The sequence below is a fragment of the Macaca nemestrina genome, chromosome 18 (assembly GCF_043159975.1).
Source record: "Macaca nemestrina isolate mMacNem1 chromosome 18, mMacNem.hap1, whole genome shotgun sequence".
Lineage (NCBI taxonomy): Eukaryota > Metazoa > Chordata > Mammalia > Primates > Cercopithecidae > Macaca > Macaca nemestrina.
Window position 1 is genome coordinate 71819039 of NC_092142.1, and position 26208 is coordinate 71845246.

General features: G+C 42.0%; 1 protein-coding gene across 10 annotated transcripts in view; it reads left to right on the top strand.

Moving 5' to 3' along the window:
- The window catches only part of LOC105491307 (zinc finger protein 19), a 94057-nt gene that overhangs the window by 2384 nt on the left and 65465 nt on the right, over positions 1-26208 (top strand). For 6 of the 10 annotated variants that reach the window (XM_071084889.1, XM_071084890.1, XM_071084896.1 and 3 more), the window contains exon 2: positions 19681-19733. The exons of 3 other annotated variants lie outside the window; for them this stretch is intronic. The gene's annotated coding sequence lies outside the window, so the exon portion shown is untranslated. Of the gene's footprint in view, positions 1-19422; positions 19734-26208 lie in introns of those variants that run through there. One more of the 10 variants, XM_011757578.3, reaches the window with a different exon arrangement.

The following is a 26208-nucleotide window of genomic DNA, read 5'->3' on the forward strand; positions in this document are numbered from 1 at the left end:
CAAAAACTGTTAGAACTAATAACCAAGTTCATCAAAGTTGTAGATTACAAAATTGATATAAAAAAGTCAGTTGCTTTTCTATACACTAACAATGAACAATACAAAAAGAAAATTAAGAAAACAATTCCATTTACGATAGCATCGAAAAGAATAAAATACTTAGGAATAAACCTAACCAAGGAGGTAAATGACTCGTATAATCAGCTGGGCGCGGTCGCTCATGCCTGTAATCCCAGCACTTTGGGAGGACAAGGCGGGTGGATCACGATGTCAGGAGTTCAAGACCAGCCTGGCCAAGATGGTGAATACCTATCTCTACTAAGAATATAAGAATTAGCTGGGCGTGGTGGTGCACACCTGTAATCCTAGCTACTCAGGAGGCTGAGGCAGGAGAATTGCTTGAACCCATGAAGCAGAGGCTGCAGTGAGCTGTGATCATGCCACTGCACTCCAGCCTGGGCAACAGAGCAAGACTGTGTCTCAGGGAAAAAAAACCAAAAACGATTTGTACAGTCAAAACTACAAAACATTGCTGAAAGAAACTAAAGGAGACACAAATAAATGAGAAGACATCCCATGCTCATGGATTGCAGTACTTAATGCTGTGAAGATATTCATGCTGCCCAAAGTGATCAATAGATTTCAATACAATCCATATCAAAATCCCAATAGTATTTTTTTTTTTCAAAATAGAAAAAAAATCACCCTAAAATTCATACAAAATCTCAAGGGACCCTGAATAACCAAAAAAAATTTGAAAAGGAAGAATAAAATTGAAGGAGTCACACTTCCTGATTTCAAAAGATATTACAAAACCACAGTAATCAGAACAGTGTGGTACTGGCATAAAAACAGATAAATGGGCCAATGAAGTAGAATAGCCAAGAAATAAACCCTTGTATGTATGGTCAAATGATCTTTGACAGTGGTGCCAAGATGACTGAATGGGGAAAGAACAGTGTCTTCAATAAATGGTTTTGAGAAAACTAGATATCCATATGCAAAAGAAGCTGGGCCCTTATATTACACCATATACAAAAACTCAAACTAGACTAAAGACCTAAATGTAATACCCCAAACTATAAAACTCCTAGAAGAAAACATGGGAGGAAAGCTTCCTGATACTGGATTTGGCAATGATTTCTTGGATATCACACCAAAAGCATAGGTAACAAAAGCAAAAATGGACAAATGGAACTTAAAAACTTTTGTGCATCAGAAAACATAATCAAAATGAAAAGGCATTTTCTTCTCCCTGTGGAACGGGCAAAAATATTTTAATATTATATATCCGATGAGGCATTAACATTCAGAATATATAAAGAACTCCTGCAACTCAACAACAAAAAAGTCAAATGACCCAATTTAAAAAGGGACTTGAATAGGCATTTCTCCAAAGAAGATACACAGATGGCCAACAAGCCTATGAAAATATGCCCAACATCACTAACCATTAGAGAAATTCATACCAAAACCACACTGAGATATCACCTCAGGATAATAGGATGGCCATTATTTTTTTAAAAACACCAAAACCCAGAAAATAGCAACTGTTGATGAGGGGATATCACCTCAGGATAATAGGATGGCCATTATTTTTTTAAAAACACCAAAACCCAGAAAATAGCAACTGTTGATGAGGATGTGGAGCAACTGGATCCTTTTGCATTGGTGGTAGGATTGCAAAATGGTACAGCCACTATAGAAAATAGTATGGCAGGCGAGACGCAGTGGCTCATGCCTGTAATTCCAGCACTTTGGGAGGTCAAGGCGGGCAGATCACCTGAGTTGGGAGTTCGAGACCAGCCTGACCAACATGGAGAAACCCTGTCTCTAAAAAACAAACAAACAAACAAACAAAAACAGCTGGTAGCACATGCCTGTAATCACAGCTACTTGGGAGGGTAAGGCAGGAGAATCGCTTGAACCCGGGAGGTGGAGGTTGTGGTGAGCCGAGATTGCAGCATTGCACTTCAGCCTGGGCAATAAGAGTGAAACTCCATAAAAAAAAAAAAAAAAAAGGAAAGAAAATAGTATGGCAGTTCCTCGAAAACTGCCAGACTACCGTATGATTCAGCAATACCACTTTTGGTTATATATCCAAGAGAATTGAAAGCAGAGTCTCAAAGAGATATTTAAGAGATATTTGTGCTGTCATGTTCATAGCAGCACTATTCACAGTATCCAAGAAATGGAAGCAACCAAAGTGTCTACTGAGGGATGAATGGATAAACAAAATGTGGTATATACATATAATAGCATATTATTTAGACTTTTAAAAAGGAAGAAAATCCTGTTACATGCTACAACATGGATGAACCTTGAGGACATAATGTTAAGTGAAACAAGCCAGTCACAAAAAGACACATACTGTATGATTCCATTTATATGAGTTATCTAAAATAGTCAAATTCATAGAAACAGAAAATAGAATGATAGAAACTAGGGTCTGTGGGGAGGAGTAAGTAAGTTGTTTAATAGGTAGGGAGTTTCAGATTTGCAAGATGGAAAAGTTCTGGAGATCTATTTCACAAAATGTGAATATGTTTTACTGAACGGTACACTTACCATGGTTTAGGTGGTAAACTTTTTATGTGTTTCTAAAAGTCACAATAAAAAAAAAAACCCCATAAACCCATGTAAGCTCCATGATGACAATAGTTTTTTGTCTGTTTTATTTTCTTCTATATGATCGGTGTTTAGAACAGCATCTGGGACAGGGTGGCCTCTCAGTACATATTTGATGAATGAATGAATGAGAAAGTACAAAGACTAATGTGTTGCCATTACTTTTTATCCTCTTGTTAAGTGAACTACAGCAAGGGAAAGTTAAGTTTAACTGAAGATATTATTAGCATAGATGAAAGACACAGAGACAAAGGCATTTAGAAATATCACTTTCAGAGAGGAGAAAGGAAAGTTGATAAACACTTGAAAAGTTGTTCAACATCATTAGCCATTAGGGAAATGCAAATCAAAACCATGAGATACTTCTTCACACTTATAGGATGGCTATAATAGAAAAGTCAGACAATAATGAGTGTTGGGAAGAATATGGAGAAATTGAAATCCTCATACACTACTGGTGGGAATGTAGAATAGTGCAGCCACTTTGGAAAACAATTTGGCATCTCCTCAAAAGGTTAAAAAATACAGTTACTATATGACCCTCAATTCTACTCCTAGAGAAAAGAAAACAAGAGAAAAGAGAACATATGTTTTATAAAAACTTTTACACAGCTGGGCATGGTATTGTGTGTCTATAATACCAGCTATTCGGGTGGCGGAGGCAGGAGGATTGGTTGAGCCCAGGAGTTTGGGACCGGTCTGGACAACATAGGAAGACGCTGTCACACACATAAAAATCTTTACAAAGCCAGGTGTGGTAGCTCATGCCTGTAGTTCCTGCTACTTGGGAGACTGAAGTGCGAAGATCACTTGAGCTCAGGATTTTGAGGCTGCAGTGAGCTGTGTTAGCACCACTGTACTCCAGCCTGGGTTACAGAGCCAGACCCTATCTCTTAAAAAAAAGTCCAAAAAGCTTTCACATAAATGTCCATAGCCATATTATTTATAACAGCCAGAAAAAAAAATGGAAACAACCCAAATGTTGGATAAATAAAATGTGATGCATCTATACAATGGAATATCATACGGGAGTGAAAAAGAGTGAAATACTGATTCATGCTACTATAGTACATGAAAGAATCTTGAAAATGTTAGTAATCAAAAATACTATGTATTGTGTGATTCCATTTATATAAATGTCAGAATAGGCAAACTCATTGTATTGCTCCATTCTTGCACTGCTATAAAAAACTACCCGAGACTGGGTAATTTATAAGGAAAAGAGGTTTAACAGTGCTAAGAGTTCTGTGCGCTGTACAAGCCTCTCCTTTTGAGGAGACCTCAGGAAACTTACAATAATGGCAGAAGGTGAAGGGGAAGCAGGTACATATTCACTTGGCCAGCAGGAGGCAGAGGAAGGCACTACACACTTTTAAATGAGCAGATCTTGGGAGAACTCTATCACAAAAACAGCAAGGGGGAAGTCCACTTTCAAGATTCAATCACCTCCCACCAGGCCCCTCCTCCAACATTGGGAATTACAATTCAACATGAGATTTGGCTGGGGACACAGAGCAAAACCATATTATTCTGGCCCTGGACCCTCCCAAATCTCATGTATTTCTCACATTGCAAAATACAATCTCTCCTTCTTAACAGCCCCCTAAAGTCTTAAATCATTTCAGCATTAACTTAGAAGTCCTCAGTCCAAAGTCTCATCTGAGACAAGGCAAGTCCCTTCCACCTATGAGCCTGTAAAATAAAAAACAAGTTAATTACTTCCAAGATACAATAAGGGTATAGGCATTGGGTAAATACTCCCTTTCCAAAAGGGAGAATGGCCAAAACAAAGGGGCTACTGGTCCCATGCAAATTCAAAACCCAGCAGGGCAGTCATTAAATCTTAAAGCTCCAAAATTATCTCCTTTGACTTCATGTCTCACCTCCAGGCCACATTGATGCAAAGGGTGGGCTCCCAAGGCCTTGGGCAGCTCTGCCTCTGTGGCTCTGCAGGGTACAGCTGTTGTGGCTGCTTTCAGAGGCTGGAGTTGAGTGCCTTCAGCTTTTCCAGGTGCATGGTGCAAGCTGTCAGTGGATCTACCATTCTGTGGTCTGGAGGACGGTGGCCCTCTTCTCATAGCTCCTGTAGGCAGTGCCCCAGTGAGGACTCTGTGTGGGGGCTCCAACCCCACATTTCCCTTCAGCAGTCCCCTAGTAGAGGTTCTCCATGAGGGCTCTGCCCCTGCAGCAGATTTCTGCCTGGATATCTAGGCATCATCATACATCCTCTGAAATCTAGGCAGAGGCTCCCAGGCTTCAACTCTTGCCCTCTGTGCACCTGAAGGCATAACATCACATGGAAGCAACCAAGGTTTTTGGCTTGCACCCTCTGGAGCAGTGGCCTAAGACATATCTGGGGCTATTTTAGCCATGGCTGGAGCTGGAGCAGCTGGGGCACAGGGCACCATGTCCCGAGTCTGCACGGAGCAGTGGGGCCCTGGGCCCAATCCATGAAACCATTTTTCCCTCCTAGGCCTCTAGGCCTGTAATGGGAGGGGCTGCCATGAAGGTCCCCGAAATGCCTTGGAGACATTTTCACCATTGTCTTGGCTATTAACTTCCAGCTTCTCTTTACTTATGCAAATTTCTACAGCCAGCTTGAATTCCTCCCCAGATAATGGGTTTTTCTTTTCTACCACATGGCTGGGTTACAAATTTTCCAAACTTGTACACTCTGCTTCCTTTTTAAATATAAGTTCCAATTTCAGATAATCTCTTTGTGCATGCATATGAGTTATGCTGTTAGCAGCAGCCAGGCTACATCTTGGAACACTTTGCTGCATAGAAATTTCTTCTGCCAGATACCCTAACTCATTTCTCTCAAGTTCAAAGTTCAACAGGTCCCTGGAGCAGGGGCACAATGCCGCCAGTCTCTTTGCTAAAGCATAGTAAGAGTAATCTTTACTCCAGTTCCCAATAAGTTCTGCGAAAGAAAAATACACTTTGGGGCCCCAAAATCACTAAGCTAAAGGGAAAAGTCAAGCTGAGAACTGCTTATGGCAAACCTGCCTTTCATTGCATTCAAAGTCATCCTTATGCACACTGAGATAAATGCATATTTGATTGCCTCCTTTGGAAAGGCTAATCAGAAACTCAAAAGAATGCAATCACTTGTCTCTCACCTACCTGTGACTTGGAAGCCCCCTCCCTGCTTGAGTTGTCCTGCCTTTTCAGACAGAACCAATGCTTATCTTACATATATTGATTGATGTCTCATGTCTCACGTCTTCCTAAAATGTATAAAACCAAGCTATCCCCCAATGACTTTGGGCACATGTTGTCAGGACCTCCTGAGGCTGTTCATGGGTGTGTGCCCTCAACATTGGCAAAATAAACTTTCTAAATTTACTGAGACCTGTCTCAGATATTAGGGCTTCACAGTTTCTCATCTTCATCTGAGACCTCCTCAGCCTGGACTTCACTGTCCATATCACCATCAGCATTTTGGTCACAATGATTCAACAAGTCTCTAGGAAGTTCCAAACTTTCTCCCATCTTCCTTTCTTCTTCTGAGCCCTCCAAACTTTTCCAACCTCTGCCTGTTACTCAGTTGCAAAGTTGCTCACACATTTTCAGGTGTCTTTATAGTAATGCCCCTCTTCTATGGTACCAATGTTTTGTATTAGTGCATTCTCACAATGCTATGAAGAACTACCTGAGACTGGTTAATTTATAAGGAAAAGAGGTTTAATTGTGCTCATAGTTTTGCAGGCTGTATAGTTTTCTGCTTATGCAGAGGTCTCAGGAAACTTACAACATGGCAGAAGGTGAAGGGGAAGCAGGCATATCTTCACATGGCCAGTGGGAGTAGGAGGAGGTTCTACACACTTTTAAACAAGCAGATCTTGGGAGAATTCTATCACAAGAACAGCAAGGGGGAAATCCACCCCCATGATTTAATCACCTCTCAACAGGCCCGTCCTTCAACACTAGGAATTACAATTCGACATGAGATTTGGGTGGGGACACAGAGCCAAATCATATTACTTATAGAGACAGAAAATAGATTAGTTACTTCTAGAGCTAGGGGTGAGGCCATATGTGGGAGATGGAGAGATATGGCTAGTGGGTACAGAGTTTCTTTTTGGAGTGATGAATGTATTCTAAAATTGATAATGGTGATGATTACACAACTCTAAAGAAAGTAAAAACCATTGAATTATACAATTTAAGTGGGTTGAGTTGTGTGGTATGTAGATCATATCTCATTAATACTGTTTTTTGGTGTGTGAAAAAAAGATATAAAGGAGTCAGACTTTAGGAAGATCAACTCAAATATCTGTGCAGCATTTAAAGGATTTTTAGGTTTTTAACGAAAATAAAAAGCAGGTAAGATTGCCAGTTTGTATCTATCTGTTCATGGTGGAAAATGGTAACTTTTTATCATGTTCATCCTAGTCACAAACATTGTGATGTTACTTCATACATACTCATTCTAAAAGGCAGAGATAAACTTCATTTTTTTAAAGATAAGGAGTGAACACTTACAGGAATTACTTAGTTTGGGGACTAGAACTAGATGGGGTGACCTCATCATTGTTGTTTCATCTAAGGGTACAAAGTACTTATTTTTCCTGACTCTGGTATTTCATAATGGAAGCAGGGCAAAGTGTCAGTTGGGCTTCTACACTGGGAGCAATAAGAAATTTCTAGAAAAACATCTGAGATGTTTCTGTAAATAGCAGAATTAGCATGTGTGCTAAACTAGTGGTTTTTACACTTTTTTTGTTCATGTGTTCCCTAAAATAATTTAGAATTCTTGACTGTGAAAATTCAAGCATATATAAAAGTAGAAGCAGTAGTATAATTAACACCAATATACCCATCACTCAGATTTAATGACTCTCAAGATATTGTCATTTTTGTTCCTTCCTTCTTTTTCTTGTTTTCTTTGCCAAAAGATTGTAAAGCAAATCCTGGACATCATGTTAGTTCTCCCCATACGCCTCAGTACACATCTCTAAACACATCATTTCTTAACCACAGTGCCACATCATATCAAATAGTAAGATATTTTTGGTTGCCTCCAAAATGTCTACTTATAGTTGGTTTATTTGGATCAGGATCCAAACAAAGTTTAAGCATTACTTTTTAGTTTTATGTCTTAAGCTTAAATATCTCTTACTCTAGAGAAGGCCCCTGTTTTTTTCTCTTCTTTTCATACCATTGACTTGTTCAGGAATGGCTGTCTTATAGAATGTTCTACATTCTGGATGTGTTTGTTTGCTTCCTTGTGGTGTCATTTAACTTGTTCATTTAACTAGAGCATGCATTTTTCAACAGAGATGATATTGGATATTTACTAGAAAATTACCTTCTTTTTTTGTTGTTGTTGAAACAGGGTCTTGCTCTGTTGCCCAGGCTGGAGTGCAATGACATGATTACAATCACAGCTCACTGCAGCCTTGACCTCCTGGGCTCAAGTAATCTTTCTACCTCAGCCTTCCCAGTGGCTGGGACCATAGGCACATGCCACCATACCCACCTAATCTGTGTATTTTTTGCAGAGATGGGGTCTCACTATGTTGCCCAGACTGGTCTCCTGGGCTCAAGTGATCCTTCTGCTTTGGCATCCCAAAGTGCCAGGATAATTTTTTTTCTTCATCTTGTATTTCTGTTTTATGTTTTACCCCAGTTTTATGTTAACGTTATCCTTATCTTTGAAAGTATTTTATTGATCATACTTCTTTGCCACAAAATTACTGACTAATATGGCAGGTTGCTAGATGTTCCCCAATGCCTTTCTCTCCTTCTTTTGCAGTATTAAAACTGCTGATGGGGCTGGGCGTGGTGGCTCACACCTGTAATCCCAGCACTTTGGGAGGCCGAGGCAGGCAGATCACCTGAAGTCAGGAGTTTGAGACCAACCTGGCCAACATGGTGAAATCCCGTCTCTACTAAAAATATAAAAATTAGCCAGGTGTGGTGGCAGGTGCCTGTAATCCCAGATCCTGGGGAGGCTGAGGCAGGAGAATTGCTTGAACCCGGGAGGGAGGTTTCAGTGAGCTGAGGTCGCACCATCGCACTCCAGCCTGGGGAACAAGAGCAAGACTTCATCTCAAAAAACAAACAAACAAAACAACAACATCAAAACAAAACAAAACAAAAAACTGCTGATGAAATGGATCAGGATCACTTTTCAGTGAATTTGTCAACTTTGGGGTTTCCAGACCATACAGGTAGGTTACATTTGAGCACTAAACCCATGTAAAGGAATGCCTATGCTTACAAACTGTCATGAGAGAGTTTTCTTTTTTTCTTCCCAGGGGCCAGAAAAAGAAATATTTCTTTATAATCCATCTTGTTACTCAACCTTAACATTTGGAAGGGCTTGGCTTTGTGGAGAGGTCTAAATTTTAAATTCCTGCCTTACATGGGTCTAAGTCCTCCTCCGCTAGTGTTAAACTTTAAACCCATGATTACTGAGAGAGTACGAGCATAAGCATACTCTTATTTTCCAAATTTTCAGGCCTCTCTTTGTTTTTGCTTCTTTGGGGAATTCCCTTACTCTCTTGCAAGCGTGGATCTGAATTTGAAAATACGTTTGTTAGATTTTATCCATAATATCTAGATGTTTTGAAGCCCAAACATTTTCGTATGATCTTTCTTGTGATGTTGCTTTGGAAGTCTCCATACTTCTCTTATATCCCTCCTTCTGTTCTCCTCTGCCCAAAATATTTGTTCCATAGCAGGTACAATTATCTGCCATTATCAAACTGTTTACTTCTTTGCCTTAAGTGTAACTTGGCTCTTCCCCTAAAATCACTGTTCACTGTTTGTCCTTTTTTTTTTTTGAGACAGAGTCTTGCTCTGTCGCCAGGCTGGAGTGCAATGTTACCATCTTGGCTCAGGGCAACCTCTGCCCTCAAGTAATTCTCTTGCCTCAGCCTCCCAAGTAGCTGGGATTACAGGCATGTGCCACCACACCCAGCTAAGTTTTGTATTTTTAGTAGAGATGGGGTTTCACCATGTTGGCCAGGATGGTCTGGATCTCCTGACCTCATGATCCGCCCACCTCGGCCTCCCAGAGTGCTGGCATGACAGGCATGAGCCACCGTGCCCGGCCAACTCACTGTTTGAAATAGCTTTTTTCCCCACATAGTGCAGACTCTAACTTACTGTCTTTTTTCATATCTGTACTCCCCTAGACTCACACAATAACCAGCTTCCTTTAAAACATGTGCTGAATTACTTTATATCCTTTCTGTGCACACTCCCTTATTTATTTAGGGCCTGATATGTGGGAAATTCAACATCTCTGTGGATGGCCTCACCCACACTCTAACCTCAAGGCCTCTTGCTTATTCCAAACATGAGGAGCTATGCAGTCTACTCCACGATGGCCACCCACTCCCAAAGCCACACCTGTGTTCCTTGTCATCACCTGAACTAGACTATTTTAGAATTTGTAATCCCGGACATATAATTTACTAACCGCAAGCTATTCACCCTCCAACCGACTCACAATCTGACACCTGCACATTATTCAGTCGTTTAATCTCTTCAAACATTTCCCAAGTCCATTAACTCCCTTGCATTGTTCCACTTCTTTTTTTCCCCATGGTGCTATACTCTGCCCACATTCCTGCCAGCAACCTTAACTTCTTAGCTTCCTTATCATTCCACAGCATCTACTGTGCATAGCCTCTACGTGGGATTAATCTGATCCTGAACCTTCTCAATTTCTATACTTAAAGTAAAAATAAAGGTAAATGGGTGCCACTGGTACACGGTCTCTGGCCTCGCTAGGGTCTCAGGACTGTTTTGGTAATCCAGACACTGGACCAGTGCTTCCTTGAGTTGAAGATGGCAGGCCCATAGAATGAGAGGAGCCTGGGTGCTTCAATTAATGCTCAGAGAAGAGCTATTTACTGACCATGTTGGTCTTCATTTGAGCAAGAAAAAAACTTCAATTGTGTTTGAGCCATCAAGCATTTGGTATCTGTTTGTTGTAACAATTACCATTACTTTAATGAATACAATGAGATAACGTTAATTTTCATCAGCAATAAGAGGAAATGTTATTTTATTTATTTAGTTTTTTTTAGATGGGGTTTCACTCTTGTTGCCCAGGCTGGATTGCAATGGCACAATCTTAGCTCACTACAACCTCTGCCTCCTGGGTTCAAGTGATTCTCCTGCCTCAGCCTCCCGAGTAGCTGGGATTATAGGCATGTGTCACCATGCCCAGCTAATTTTGTATTTTTAGTAGAGAGGGGGTTTCATCATGTTGGTCAGGCTGGTCTTGAACTCCTGACCTCAGGTGATCTGCCTACCTCGGCCTCCCAAAGTGCTGGGATTACAGGTGTGAGCCACTGAGCCTGGCTGAGAAAATATTATTTTAAACCAGCAATATAAAATTTAATTTCTTTCTTTTATTTTTCAGGCAGGGTCTCACCCTCTCGCCCTGGCTGGTCTCGAACTCCTGGCCTCAAGTTATCCTCCTGCCTCAGCCTCCCTAAGTGCTGGGATTACAGGCGTATGCCACCACACCTGGCCTAGGAAATGTCCTTTCATTTTTGCTTCTCGTCTCCCTGGTCCTACCTGCCTTATCCCCTATAGGGCTCACTAGTTTTAGTTTCTCATGTATTCTTCAGAGTTTCTCTATGAGTATATAAGCAACTTTGAGTATAGTTTTATTCTCCCTTAAAACAAAAGATAGCATGTAATCCCAATTTTATACTTTTCTTTTATTTCTCCTTTTCCTTCTCCTTCCTCTTCCTCTTTCTTTTCCTCCTTCTTCCGCTCTTCCTCTTCCTCCTCCTTCTCTTTCTTCTTTGCCTTGCTCTGTTGCCCAGGTTGGAGTGCGATGGTATGATCATAGCTCGCCGCAGCCTTGAACTCCTGGGTCAAGTGACTCTCCTGCCTGAGCCTCCCAAGTATCTGAGACTACAGGCATGTGCCACCATGCTCAGCTAATGTTTTTAATTTTTTTTTTTTTTTTGACGGAGTCTTGCTCTGTTGCCCGGGCTGGAGTACAGTGGCGTGACCTCGGCTCACTGCAAGCTCCTCCTCCTGGGTTCACACCATTCTCCTGCCTCAGCCTCCCCAGTAGCTGGGACTACAGGTGCCCGCCACCACGCCCGGCTAATTTTTTGTATTTTTAGTAGAGACAGGGTTTCACCGTGTTAGCCAGGATGGTCTTGATCTCTTGACCTTGTGATCCACCCGCCTCAGCCTCCCAAAGTGCTGGGTTTACAGGCGTGAGCCACTGCGCCCGGCCTTGTTGTTTTTAAATTTTTTAATAAAAATGAGGTCTTGCTGTGTTGCCTCAGCTACTTTCAAACTCTTGGCCTCAAGCAATCCTCCTGCCTAGGCTTCCCAAAGAGCTGGGATTACAGGTGTGAGCTGCCATGCCCAGCTTGCCTTTTTGTCTTTAACAAAATATATTGGGGAATTGGGGAGTTTTCCATATTTACACACAGAAATTTCTCTCTCTGTCCAGCTGCACAATATTACAGTATGGTTATACCATAATTTTTGCCAATCACTAAGGGATTGGTTGATAAGATAATTGCTTAATAAAGAAATTAGGGTATACTTTGTTTCGTAGCTTTGGGGGAACAGAAGCCCAAGGGAAGAGCAGCTTGCCCAAGAAGCAGTAGCAACAGACACGTGCCTGGAGGGAGCATGATAGCATCTGCCACGTGGAGGAGAGCATGAGCCATTCTCCAGCACTAGAGAAGATGGCATTGCAGCCAGCAGGAGTGTGGCATCATTCTAAAAGCAGTGAGAATGACACTATTGCTGTCTCCGAGTTCACCACTTCCCTCTCAGGCCTGCACTCAACCCCTCTACTGCTTATTTCCAGTGTTTCTGCATTAACTACCACCTTCTTTTTAAGAACCAATGAATCTCAGACATTCCCATGGCCCAAACTCTCCCTTTCTGACACCATCTTAACCGTGCTTCAGTAAACATGAGTTGTCAACTCTCAAATGTGTGTCTCTAGTCTAGACTTCCCTTCTGAACTTTAGACTTGCACATCCAACTGCCTTCTCCCATCTGCACTTAGAGGTCGCTAAAGTTTTACCAATTCATCATTTCCACGCTCCCTCCAGGCACCTGTCTGTTGCCACTGCTTCCTGGGCAACATGATTCCTTAGGATTTTCTACACATAAGACTATGTTATCTGAAAATAGAGATCATTTTACTTGTTCTTTCCAATCTGGATGCCTTTTATTTCTTGCCCAATTTCCCTGGATAGAATCTCTGGTATGATATTGACTATAAAGATGAGAGTAGGCGTCCTTGTCTTATTTTTGATCTTGGGGTAAAACATTCATTCTTTCATCGTTAAGTATGATGTTAGCTGTGGGTTTTTCATAGATGCCCTTTATCAGTTTGAGGAAGTTCTATTGTTGATTTTTAAATAATGAAAGGTTGTTAGATTTTGTCAAGTGTTTTTCTGCCTCTATTGAGATGGTCAAGTGGTTTTTATCCTTTATTCTATTAACATAGTGTGTTATGTTAATTGATTTTACAATGTAAAACCAATCTTACATTTCTGGACAATTCCCAGGTGAAAATGGTGTATAATTCTTTTTACATGTTACTGGATTCCATTGACTAGTATTTTGTTGCTTTTACATCCATAGTCATAAGATATATTGGTATGTAGTTTTTTGTGTAATATGTTTGTCTGGTTTTTGTATCAAGGTCACATTGACTTCTAGAATGAATTGGGAAATGTGTAATATTTTTCTGTGTTTTGGAAGAGTTTGAGAGGATTTGTAGAAATTATTTAAATATTTGTTAGAATTCACCAGCATGGGCCGGGCGCGGTGGCTCAAGCCTGTAATCCCAGCACTTTGGGAGGCCGAGACGGGCGGATCACGAGGTCAGGAGATCGAGACCATCCTGGCTAACACGGTGAAACCCCGTCTCTACTAAAAAATACAAAAATCTAGCCGGGCGAGGTGGCGGGCGCCTGTAGTCCTAGCTGCTCGGGAGGCTGAGGCAGGAGAATGGCGTAAACCCGGGAGGCGGAGCTTGCAGTGAGCTGAGATCCGGCCACTGCAGTCCAGCCTGGGCAACAGAGCAAGACTCCGTCTCAAAAAAAAAAAAAAAAAAAAAAAAAAAAAAAAAAAAAAGAATTCACCAGCAAAGTCATCTGGGCTTGGGCTATTCTTTATGAGGGTGTTTTATTTTATTTTATTTTTTTAGACAGAGTCTTGGTCTGTCACCTGGCTGGAGTGCAGTGGTGCAATCTCGGCTCACTGCAACCTCCGCCTCCGGGGTTCAAGCAATTCTCCTGCCCTAGCCTCCTAAGTAGCTGGGACTACAGCTGCGCACCACCACACTCAGCCAATTTTTGTATTTTTAGTAGAGACAGGGCTTCTCCATGTTGGCCAGGATGGTCTCCATCTCTTGACCTTGTGATCTGCCTGCCTTGGCCTCCCACAGTGCTGGGATTACAGGCGAGAAGTTTTAAATTACTAATTTAATCTCTTGTTATAGGTGTTTTCAGATTTTCTATTTCTTCTTGAGTTAGTTTTGGTAGTTTGTATCTTTCTAGGAATGTGTCCATTTCATCTAAGTTATCTAACTGGTTGTTTTTAGTATTCCCTGATCATTCTTTTTTATTTTTGTAAAGTCAGTAATAATGTCCCTCTTTCATTTCTGATTTTAGTAATTAATCTGTTTTCTTTTATTGGTCATCTAGCTAAAACTGTCAATTTTGTTGATCTTTTCAAAGAACCAGATTTGGTTAGACTTTTTTTTTTTTCTCTCTCCCCCTTCTCACTCTCTATTTCCTTTATTTCTGCTCTAATTTTTATTGTTTCTTTCTCTCTCGCTCTCTCTCTCTCTTTTTTCTTTTTTTTTTTATGAGATAGGGTCTTGTTCTGTTGCCCAGGCTGGAGTGCAGTGGTGCAATCATGGCTCACTGCATCCTCGACCTCCCAGGCTCAAGTGATCCTCCCACTTCAGCTTCCTGTGACTGCAGGTACACACCACCATAGCCACTAATTAAAATTTTTTTTTTTTTTTTTAGAGATGGGTTCTCACTATGTTGCCCAGGCTGGTCTCAAACTCCTGAGCTCAGGTGATCCTCCTGCTTTAGTCTTCCAAAGTTCTGGATTATAGGCATGAGCCACCATGCCTGGCCTATTGTTTCTTTCTTCTTGCTCTGGGTTTAGTTTGATTTTCTTTTCTTGTTTTCAAGGTGGAAGTTTAGTTTATTGATTTGAGATTTTTCTTCCTTTTTTAATATTGACATTTATAGCTAAATACTTCCCTTTAAGCACTATTTTAGCTCTATCTCATAAGTTTTGGTATGTTGTATCTTCACTTTCATTCATTCTTTTAAAAATATTTTCTATCTCTTTATTGATAATATTTGTTGGATGAGACATTGTCAACATACCTTCCTTTAATTTTTTAAGCATGGTGTCCTTTAGTTCTTTGAACATATTTACAGTAGAGGCTTTGAAGTATTTGTTAAGTCCAACATCTGGGCTCCTCAAAGGCATTCTGTTGCCTGATTTCCCCCTTTTTTTTTGGGTCACACTTTTCTATGTCTTTACAAATCTCATTATTTTTGTTGAAAATTATGCATTTCAGATAAATTTTATAGATTCTGGATATTAATCCCCCTCTCACCTGGGGCCTGTTATTTGCTTTTTTATTTCTTTAGTGACTTGGCTGGAACAGATTATTGAAATCCATTTCCCTCATAGTGTAATGTTGCTCCTTAGAGAGTGAAGCCTTGGCCATGCACATAGTCCCTCTGATGAGCTGAGATGACTGGAGTTTTAGCAGGGTTCTCTTTAATTATGTCTTCTCTGGTTCCCTGTTAAGCTTCTTTCTGGGCTGACTTTATTGGTAACAAATCCAGCTGTTAGCCACCAATAACTGCTAGCTGGTTGCTCTATTTTTCTTTCTTTCTTTCTTTCTTTCTTTCTTTCTTTCTTTCTTTCTTTCTTTCTTTCTTTCTTTCTTTCTTTCTTTCTTTCTTTCTTTTCTTTTTTTTTTTTTTTTACAATGTCTAGGGCATAAATTGCTCCATCACCTGATTCAGCTAGTCAGGTCCCTTTGCTGGGGCAGTCTTTGAGGCTTGCTTCGAGCCCAGGAGGGCTCTGCTTAGCTGTCTCTTTCCCTGGTTCTCTGTTAAACTTCTAGCTGGTCTACCATTTTATTTGTTGCTAGTAGTTTAATGGAGCTAAGAGCCTCCTCCTAATTGTTTACCACAAAAATCTCCACTGTTTTTGACAGCACACTTAGGCATGAACTTCCTCACATTTTCCTCTAAATAAAGTAGTGAGTCCTTTTCATTTCATTTCATTTCATTTCATTTCATTTCCTTTCATTTCATTTCATTTCATTTCATTTCATTTCAGACAGAGTCTTGCTCTGTCGCCCAAGCTGGAGTGCAGTGGCATGACCTCGGATCACGGCAACCTCCCATCTCCTGGGTTCAAGTGATTCTCTTGGATCACCCTCCCGAGTAGCTGGGATTACAGGCGTGTGCCACCATGCCTGGCTAATTTTGTATTTTTAGTAGAGGTGGGATTTTGCCATGTTAGCCAGGCTGTCTCAAACTCCTGGCCTCAGGTGACCCGCTTCCATCGGCCTCCCAAAGTGCTGGGATTACAGACATGAGCCACTGCACCTGGCTCAGTAAGTCCTTTTAGAAAAAGCCTCTGAATTTTTTATTCTTATGGCCTTCTCTCCCCCTGGACAGAATCTCTACCACTACCTCAGAGTAGGGGTCCACTTCTTCTGAAATGATACACCTGCCTTGCTCCACAAGTGGAGCCTTGGATTTGGATGGTAGCCCGTAGTCTTTCTAGCCTGCTCCTCCTGGCATAAAACCTATGAGTGAGCTGGTGTGGAGGTAATTGAGACACAATTTTCTGAGTCTTCTGTGCCTGGGAATAGCTTCTGCCATACAAGAGGGGACTGGCTTTTGGAAGGAAACCCCAATTGAATCCCCTACCTCAACTTCCGAATAGTAAAAGAGTTTCTGAATAGTAATGGAAGGTGAAGTATGCTGAAAGAAAAGAGATGAGAGACCAGTTAGGAGGCTCTTGTAGAAGTTCAAGAGAGATTTGAGGTTTCTTTGGATTTGAGGTTGAATTAACACTGTAGCAGTAGAGATGGTTAGAAGTGGTCTGATTCAGGGTATATTTTGAAAGTTGAGCTCACAGGACTTGCTGATGGATAGAATGTAGAAGGTGAGAGAAAAGATCAAAGATGACTATTCTCCCAAGCCATTCCTTTAACCATACTTGGCCATTATGAGAGTGGAGAAAGAAAACAAGCCAGAAACTTTCTTCTTGGAGATTTGGCTAAAAACCAGGTTGTAAAGCAATCAGTCAGCAAGTATTTGCCAAATGCTTGCAGGTGGCAATCGATTCGTTCATAAGCTTCACCCTATGAACACATGTGTTGCCAGAAAGGGGTCCTGATCCAGACCCTAAGAGAGTATTCTTGGACCTCATGCAAGAAAGAATTCAGGGAGAGTCCATAGAGCAAAGTGAAAGCTAGTTTATTAAGAAAGTAAAGGAATAAAAGAAGGGCTACTCCATAGGCAGAAGAGTGGCATGGGCTGCTCAACTGAGTATACTTGTAGTTATTTCTTAATCATATGCTAAACAAGGGGTGGATTATTCATAAGTGTTGTGGGAAAGGGGCAGGCAATTCTTGGAACTGAGGGTTCCTCTTACCTTTAGACCATACAGGGCAACTTCCGGACATTGTCATGGCATTTGTAAACTGTCATGATGCTGGTTGGAGTGTCTTTTAGCATGCTGATACATTATAATTCATGTATAATGAGCAGTGAGGATGATCAGAGGCCACTTTCGTCACCATCTTGGTTTTGGTGGATTTTGGCCGGCTTCTTCACCACATCGTGTTTTATCAGCAGGGCCTTTGTGACCTGTATCTTGTGCTGACCTCCTATCACATCCTGTGACTAAGAATGCCTAACCTCCTGGGAATGCAGCCCTAGATCTCAGCCCTATTTTGTCCAGCCCCTATTAAAGATGGAGTCACTCTGGTTCAAACACCTCTGACACATGCAACTCTTCAGAAAACCAGCCATCATTTTGAGCGTCTCTTGCCACAATAATATTACTATAAAAAATACAAGTCAACTTCACTTTTTGAGTCTCTGCTTTGCCCACCGCCTCACTTGTGCTAACCTACTCGATCCAGCACTTTTGAGCTGTTGGCTTTAAAATTCAGCTTCCCTTGTTTCTCTTAAAGAGGAAACTTTTAAATGGTGGCTCTGTCTTACCTGGATCTGTAAGGATGTCACTGTGTTTCCCAGAGTAAAAGCTTCTGTTATTGGCTGAATATGCCCTTTCCCCCCCAAATACTATATAAAGGATGAGCCCTTTACATATAATGCAGATAGAATCAAAGTCTTCATTCACTAAGCAAACATTTATTGAGTGCCTACTATGTGCCAGGTATTGTGCTAGGCATTGATTATACCATAGTAAATAAGACAGTCTTTTCCCTCAGAGAGTTCAAAGAACATGCAAATTGAATGGTTTTATAACAGTGTTATATTATATAAACTATGATTATGTAAATCGTATAGGTTTCCAACACGGAGTGGGGAGGCAAGGCAGGCAAGACTTTCAGAGATGTTGAAACATGGAGGATCAAAAATATTAGCCAGAAAAGTTGGGAGTGGGACAAAGTAGGGTACTCTACGTAGGAGAAATAGCATGATCTAAAATCCAGAGGAAGATGTGTATATGGTAACTTGGTAGATCTATGGATATGAGTTGGGTAGAAAGTAGAGTCTAAGAAGGAGGGATAAGAGAGGGAGACAAGGGTCAGATCATGAATGTAGCTTTCTAAATGACATTAAGCAATTTAGACTTTCTGAATTTTTAATACAGTGTAGATACTGGATTGATGTTGGCAGTTTGGAGGCAGGATGACAGTCAGTGGTTCAGGGAAGAGGTGATGGTGGCAGGAACAAGGCAGGGAGGAGGAGGTGAAGGGAAAAGAGAAGCAGATGAACTTAAATGCTGACCAGGTAGAATCAACAGTTCTTGGTGAATGACTAGGGGAAGAAGTCAAGGGTAAAGTCCAGGTTTTGGACTTGGCAAAAAGTTGGAAGGTGGGAAAGAGACCCAGGAAGGGTGAGGAAGCTTGGCATGGTCTGGTCTGGAGGAGGGGAAAATCATGAATGCAGTGTTTGGACACTGAATCTGAGGGTCTTTTGAGATGTCAAATCAGTGATAGGATATACAGATCTGGAACTTAGAGAAACCTGAGCTGGGGATATACATTTGCAAGTCATCCACATGTAAGTGGTGTTCAGAATCATGGGGATGGATGAGATTGTCTAAAGGGAAAGCCTACAGTGAAAAAAGAAGAGGCTCTTCTATGCCTGGGCCTTGAGGAACTCCAACACTGAATAGCTGTGTAGAAGAGGATATTCTATAAAACACTGAGAAGTGTCCAGAGAAGTGGAAGAAAAATTGGGATACAGTGTTTTAAGGAGAAAATGGTCAATAAGGTTAATTGTTGCTGAGAGTTCAGGTGAAATGAGAATTGGAAAATATCTGTTGGAGTGAGTGAGCACCATGGAATTTAATTTTATTGTTTCCTGGAGCTGGTTCAGGGGACAGAAGGGAGCAAAATCCAGATTGGAATGGGTTGAGGAGGAAGTGGAAGGTGAGAAAATAAGGCCCATGAATGCAGACAACACTTTAGGGCAGTTTGGCCATGAAGGTGAAGAGAGAGAGGCTAGTAACTGGATCAAGATATGGGAACGAGGGTGGGGGCAGGGTGGGGGGGTTTCAAGAAGGAAGATCATTAGGTTAAAAAAGCCAAAGAGAAGGATTTAGTGGAAGAGAAGTTCAGCAGAGAAGAAGCGAATAATAAAAATGTTCAGTTCTTGAGAAGGTGGGAGAGGATGGAATGCAAAGCCGTGATGGTGGGACTGGCCGCCAACAGCATATGGAACATCTGTACCATAATGTGGTAGAAGAGGGAAGACGGGCTATGAAGGGAATTTATATGTTTGGCATTGGAGAGTTGAGAAGTTCCTGTCTGATGACTTTTTTTTCCCCTCTGGGAAGGAGCAGAAGAAATGTGGTCAGGAGATGAGGAATGAGATGATCCATAAACTGAGGTAGGTGATCATAAGTTCCACATGAAGTAAGCTTCCCTTGCATGTGGGTCTCTGTATTCAGCATTTGCCTTGCTGGAGCTTAAGAGAAGACAGGGCGTTAGGTCCATCCAGGGTTATGATTGCTGGAAACAATTCAGCATTTCCCAAACGAGTCTTTCTCAAAATACTCTCCTGACAGATTGTAATAGGTATGTTGAGAAAACAAAAAATGTTCCCTGGTCAAAGTTTGGGAGAATCACTCTATTCTCTATTCTCTCTCTCTCTCTCTCTCTCTCTCTCTCTCTCTCTCTCTCTCTCTCTCCTTCTTTATTTCTCTTTCTATTTGATGGAGTCGTGCTCTGCCACCAGGCTGGAGTGCAGTGGCCAATCTCAGCTCACTGCAACCTCTGCCTCCCAGGTTCAAGCGATTCCCCTGCCTCAGCCTCCCAAATAGCTGGGACTACAGGCGCGTGCCACCATGCCCAACTAATTTTTGTATTTTTAGTAGAGACAGGGTTTCACCATGTTGGCCAGGATGGTCTCAATCTCTTGACCTCGTGATCCACCTGCCTCGGCCTCCCAAACTGCTGGGATTGCGGGCGTGAGCCACCGTGCCTGGCCACTCTACTCCTTACTTAATGTAGCTCCAGTTAAATTTAATATAATCAAGTTTTTCAAGTTTATTTGCATCCAGATTGCTTTGTGTGTGCTGCATCTGTAAAGGCCTCATAGCTTTGTTTACGATACATCATAAAAGAACCAGGGGCCTTTTTTCCTTTGAACATCATCAGCACGGAACCATCGAAATCCACATTGATTTAGGGCAGAGCAAGAGCTAAGGCCTGAAAGATGCCTCAGTCTTTTTTTTTTTGAAATAGAGTCTCGCTCTGTCCTTCAGGCTGGAGTACAGTGGCGTGATCTCCACTCACTGCAACCTCCGCCTCCCGGATTCAAGCGATTCTCCTGCCTCTGTCTCCTGAGTAGCTGGGATTACAGATGCCTGCTACCATGCCCGGCTAATTTTTGTATTTTTAGTAGAGAGAGAGTTTCATCATGTTGGCCAGGCTGGTCTTGAACTCCTGACCTCAAGTGATCCACCTGCCTTGGCCTCCCAAAGTGCTGGGATTACAGGTATGAGCCACTGCGCTGGCCGGTACCTCATTCTTCATGAAGAGCAGCTTCATGTGTTTACTGCATGTACGTTTCTGTCATTAAAACACAAACAATAAACTAGCCTCCTTATTGTCCTTTTAGGTTCATAAGAAGCCCGCTTGAAAACTGGTCAGGGGGCAGGCACAGTGGCTCATGCCTGTAATCCCAGCACTTTGGAGGACTGAAGCAGGAGGATCACTTGAGCTCAGGAGTTCGAGACCAGACTGGGCAATATAGGGAGACTCCCCCATCTCTACAAAAAAGAAGAAGAAAAAAAAAGAAAACTAGCCAGGAAAGCAAGCCAATGCCCATCCCACACGGTTAGGTTGAGGGTTGGGGATGGGGAGAGGACACTAGTCAGAGTTACTTGTATTGTTATTATTTTTTTTATTATTGAGAGAGAGTCTCCTGCTGTCATCCAGGCTGGAGTACAGTGGTATGATCCCAGCTCACTGCAAACTCTGCCTCCCAGTTTCAAGCGATTCTTCTGCTTCAACCTCCCGAATAGCTGGGATTACAGGTGCCTGCCACCGTGCCCTGCTAATTTTTGTATTTTTAGTAGAGATGGAATTTCGCCATGTTGGCCAGGCTGGTCTCGAACTTCTGATCTTAAGTGTTTCACCTGTGTCAGCCTCCCAGAGTGCTGGGATTACCAGCATGAGCCACCGCACCTGGCCACTTGGGTTATTTTTTTACTACTGCAACTAACTGACATTGTCATAGGTCTTTACGGTTTGAAAATTGCTCTTCTATGTGTGACTTACTTAATCACAATTAATTATTGTTGAGCAAGGAACATAGTTGGGGGTTTGACAAATGAAAAGGTATGTTGAGAAAAAAAGAGAGGGGCTGGGGAAGGAGCTGAAAATATTAGGGACAGTGGATTCAATCATACATTCTCAAGGGAAGTGACCATGGAGTGGTAAAAGTTGGTTCTTGGGCAGGGGGCAAAAACCCTTAGATATTACAATGGTTTGTAGTCCTTCAAAGGGCCACAATACATAAACAAATCGACAGTATATTTGTTTTGTTTTGTTTTGTATTGAGACAGGGTCTCACTGTGTTGCCCAGGCTGGAATGCAGTGACACAATCACGGATCACTGCAGCCTCGACCTCCCAGGCTCAAGAGATCCTCCCACCTTGGTCTCCTGAGTAGCTGGGACTACAGGTGTGCACTAACACTCCTAGCTAATTTTTGTATTTTTTTGTAGAGACAGGGTCTCACTGTATTGCCCAGGCTAGTCTTGAACTCCTGAGCTCAAGCAACCCACCTGCCTCAGCCTTCCAAAGTGCTGGGATTATAGGTGTGAGCCACCGCGGGGCCCAATGGTATATTTGTGATATTAAAATTTTGTATGGGGCGGTGGTGGCGATTAGGAAGACAATGTCTGCAAGGCTTGCTGGAGTGGTGATTGGGGATGGTAATGAGGGAGAAAAAAAAAAAAAGGTTGAGAAACACTAGTCTCAAGCCTGCAGTGTCTACAGAGCTTTTTGGCATTCATGAATGGTGTCTCTGTTCCCAGTCACTTATACATGTTTGTCTAGCACATTTGCTTCAGGCTTCATTCATCCTGCCCATTTTCCCTGAGGCCCTAAATGATCACGTTTTGCTTCTTTAAACCCTTTCCTCTTCTGGCCACAGGTGCCTGAATTAGGGTGGACATGAGCCATGACTAGTTAAGGCACAGCAAGTGACTGGTCCCAGGAAGGCTGACTGCACCTCACTTCCTCTCCTCAGTCTTTTCTTGGTTCACCTTGTGTGATGCAGCTCTGTGGTTTTGTAATAGCTACTCTACTACTCTCCTCTTGAGATGGTTACCAATGGAGTGGGTATCAAAAAGCCCTGGTTATATCTCCCCAGTCAGGACATTTGGGCTGGTGGCACATCCATTTGAATGAGGTTGGATGAGATGAAAGGGAAATCCATTTGAGTCATCAGCTCTTTATCCTTATCCCTGGTTGGTGTAGAGTGGGGGTTTTCAACAACTGCACGATTGACATTTTGGAACAAATAATTCTTTGTTATAGGAAACTGTCGTGTGCTTTGTAGGATGTTTATTTAACAGCATCCCAGGCCCCTACACAGTAGATGCCAGTAACACCGAATCCCCCGCTCTCCAGTTGTGACAATCAAAAATGTCTACAGATAAATAGATAAAATTATTGTCAATTAAAAATAAAATATAGTCGGGCTTAGTGGCTCATGCCTGTAATCCCAGCACTTTGGGAGGCTGAGGAGGGTGGATTGCTTGAGGACAGGAGTTCAAGACCAGCCTGGCCAATATGGCAAGACCCCGTCCCTACTAAAAATACAAAAATTAGCCAGGTGTGGTGGTGCACACCTGTAGTCCCAGCAACTCAGAAGGCTGAGGCAGGGGAATTGCTTGAACCCGAGAGGCGGAGGTTGCAGTGAGCCGAGATCACATCATTGCCCTCCAGCCTGGGTGACAGAGTGAGACTCCATCTCAAAAATAATAAATAATAATAATGATGATAATAATAATAAAATAAAAAAGTCTCCAGACATTGTCAGGTGTTCCCTGTGGGACAAAATTGCCTCCAGTTGAGAACCACTGTTGTAGGTAGAGAACCTAGAAGATCAGGAAGTATAAATCTCATCATTTCAGTATGATCAGAAATGCCATAGAGGGGTTCAGATCAGAAATGGGAGAAAAGCATTGTAACTATGATAGTCACAGCTAATGCTGAGTGAGTGCTCGCTAAGGATGTTCCACACATTGACTCATTAGCCCTCCCAGCAACTCCAAGGAGTTGTCCTGCTGTTATTCCACCCATTCTATACTTGAGGGATTTAAGACATGGGGATGTTGAGGGAGCTTGCCTGAGATCACCTAGCTGGTAATAGCGGAGTCACCCAGGCAGCACGGTTCCAGTGCCCAAGTGCTCGCAAGTGCATAACCTCTCCTCTTACTATCACGGTTCTACTTCCTTAACCTCTCCTCTTACTATCACGGTTCTACTTCCTTATCCTCCAGGGGGCGCAGCACAGTACCAAGCACACAATAGGTTCTCATTAGACTCATTGATTCTGTCCATATTGACTTTGACATCTCCTGGGGCACTCCGTTCCCAGATCTCTGCATGGCAAAAGCTCCCTTACTTGGAGGGGCTCTCTGCTGCAATCTCACTTTCTCTGCAAAGAGGTCTCCTATTGCCTCTGTAGAATAGCACCCTCCTTCACTGCCAAGCCCCTTCTCTTTATTTTTCTTCATAGTACTTAGCATCTGACATATATTTTTTGTTCTCTTGCCCCCAACAGACTAAAATGTCTGTTGTATGAAAGGAGAGGCTTTGCCTGTTGTGTTTGCTGCCGTATCCACAGCACCTAGAAGATTCCTAGGCATATAGTAGATACCCATTAGTTGTGTGAAAAAAATGAAAACATCCCTTAGCCGAGTGCTGTATTCAAATTTCCTTACTCTGGTTATTGGTTACACTTTTCCTTGTCACTGCATTGAAAAAAAACAAAGCAAAACAAAACAAAACAAAAAACACAAAAAAACCTTTCTCTGAATGACCAGGGACCTTTATCCACAAGTGGGGCATAACCCTTGACACGAGGGGCAGTGTGTTGGGGACCCTCAACTAATGCCTATCAGAGGTCTATTGTTAACTGGACTAGGTCACTCAGAGTTCATTTTTACTTTTGCTTTGTTGGTCTGTGAAAGTTATTCAACAGAGTCATGATAATGTACATAGTTAATGAAGTCAGTTTATATTTAGCTTGGGTATAAATCACATAGTAAATTATAAATGATATTTTGAGAAACATATTACAGACAATTCAATGGCAGATTTTTGCATAAAAATTAACAGACATTGATTTTCTCTCTCCATAACCACTATTCATAAGCTGAAAAAATGTAGTTTTAATGAAAGTGTATTAAAAACTTAGCAACTGCTCTCATTCTATAGAACATGAAGTCACGGCTGGGCATGGTGGCTCATGCCTGTAATCCCAGCATTTTGGGAGGCCAGGGCAGGCGGATCACCTGAGGTCAGGAGTTCAAGACCAGCCTGACCAACATGGCGAAACCTCGTTTGTACTAAAAAATACAAAAATTAGTCAGGCGTGGTGGCGGATGCATGTAATCCCAGCTACTCGAGAGGCTGAGGCAGGGAGAATTGCTTGAACCCAGGAGGCAGAGGTTGCAGTGAGCAGAGATCACGCCACAGGACTCTAACCTGGGTGACAGAGCGAGACTCCATCTCAAAAAACAAACAGAAAGAAAGAAAATGAAGCCACATAGTAACTACAGATAGAAACAGAGTTAAGTTACTGTTGACACCCCTTTGCCTAAAACCTATTCCCCTTTCACCATCCAGATAATTACTTATAAATTTTGAGACCTCCACTCCCCGACTCCCAATTACAAACAGTAGGAGTTGGAGGAGTTGCCTAGTTTGGCATTTTGTAAAGAAATCTGTTGCTGCATTGCAATTAGGCAATTCAGGCTGTTATGGTTACATTAGACTTGAGAGAGGCTCATTCCCTAAACCCTAAAAATTAGCTTTGAGAAATTTGATCAATTCACCCCTAATCTGGGTTTAAACCCATGTACAGACTCTATGCAGCTAGACAGGCTGAGGTGGAAACACCTTTCTGTTGTTGGGGGTTGGGGATGGGACAGATGTCTCTGAATTAGGAAGGATGTCTTGCAGAACACCATCCTGTATGCTTGTCACCAGTTCTCATGTCCCCAGACGCCTCATATCTCACAATTGTTGCCACTCTCACCACTGAATCTCAGTTCCAGCCTCCTGAACACTTCAACGAGACACTGTGCCATTGTTCACTGCAGTCTTGTTCAACACTGGGTCAGGCTTTTAAGATTATATAGGTTTTTTTTTTTTTTTTTGTTTTTTTTTTTTTTTTTTTTTAGGCAGTCTCGTTCTGTCACCCAGGCTAGAGTGCTGAGGCGCTGTCTCAGCTCACTGCAACCTTCGCCTCCTGGGTTCAAGCAATTCTCCTGCCTCTGCATTCCGAGCAGCTGGGATTACAGGTGTGCACCACCACACCTGGCTAATTTTTTGTATTTTTAGTAGAGACATGGTTTGTCCATGTTGGCCAGGCTGGTCTCAAATTCCTGACTTCAAGTGATCTGCCCACCTTGGCCTCCCAAAGTGCTGGAATTATAGGCATGAGCCACCACACCCAGCCTATATAGCATGATTTTATATTATGCACTCTATGCTATATAAAAATGCCATGATATTATATATTCTTTAAACTTTTTGGCCTAGGAGGATGAGGTTGAATGAGGGATTAGATGATACACATATAAAAATGAATTTAGACCAGAGTTGTCCAATCAAACTTTT